Source organism: Dendronephthya gigantea, unplaced genomic scaffold (genome assembly GCF_004324835.1).
Source record: "Dendronephthya gigantea isolate DGI-Jeju-01 unplaced genomic scaffold, DenGig_1.0 000000F, whole genome shotgun sequence".
NCBI lineage: Eukaryota > Metazoa > Cnidaria > Anthozoa > Malacalcyonacea > Nephtheidae > Dendronephthya > Dendronephthya gigantea.
The window spans coordinates 6,607,317-6,608,237 of NW_021163010.1; positions in this window are offsets into that span (position 1 = coordinate 6,607,317).

Genomic DNA, 921 nt, shown 5'->3' on the forward strand with positions numbered 1-921 from the left:
AAGATTCAAAGTTTAACACTCTAATTGATCACATGCATGTACCAAAAAACCCAATATTTCTTTATGCTGCCACTTTACTCAGTGACGTAACGTCATTTTGAGGAAGGTTTTCAAAACTTGAAATCCAACTCTGCTCCTAATCCTACGGCACATAGTCATAGCTAAAAAAAACATGAAAAGCTCTCCGTGTTATATTGGGAGGGGTGTCGACAAGGAAGAAGCATCGTAATCATCCTTTGGGCCTACTCGTTAACTTCTCAAGGCGGAAAAAATGGGCCGGAAATATTTAAAGCTTCAAGCTTTCAAACAACTTACTGAAAGAGATTACTCTATGTAGCGTCTATCTAAAATGGCCGCTTGAATGCGTTGCATTTAGGCTTTTTATGTAATTTATTTTCCAGCCATCTTCACGTAGAATTTGATGTTTCCGTCCTCAATTCTAATTTGTGTCTCAATAATGTCACACCAAACGAGACCGAAACGATATATTTAAAGGCTCGATCCCGCTTTGCCAGTCACATCGCTAAATCAGAATATAGAACAACCTCGGATATGTAAAGAACTGCAGTATGTTGAATTTTAATTTTCTTTATTTTCACTCGGGTAATAAATAACCAGACAATCACTCTGTTCTTCCAATTCTTTATACTGCCATTTTTTTTATTGATAGCTATTGTCTAATGGTCTTACCAAGCTCGTAAATTTGACTAATTATTCTTCAAATGGTCTGTTGGTTTTAAAAAAATTGCTTTTCATGTTAAATCATAATTTTTAAACCCATTTCAGAAAATTGAAAGTACCCCAAAACGTCATCGTGAGAAAGGCTAATTTTACGGATGGATTCGCCAGAGTGCACACAGCGTACCCTACGCGCGTGAGACTGGGGTGAAACACTCCAGCGTGGGTTTATGGGAATGACAA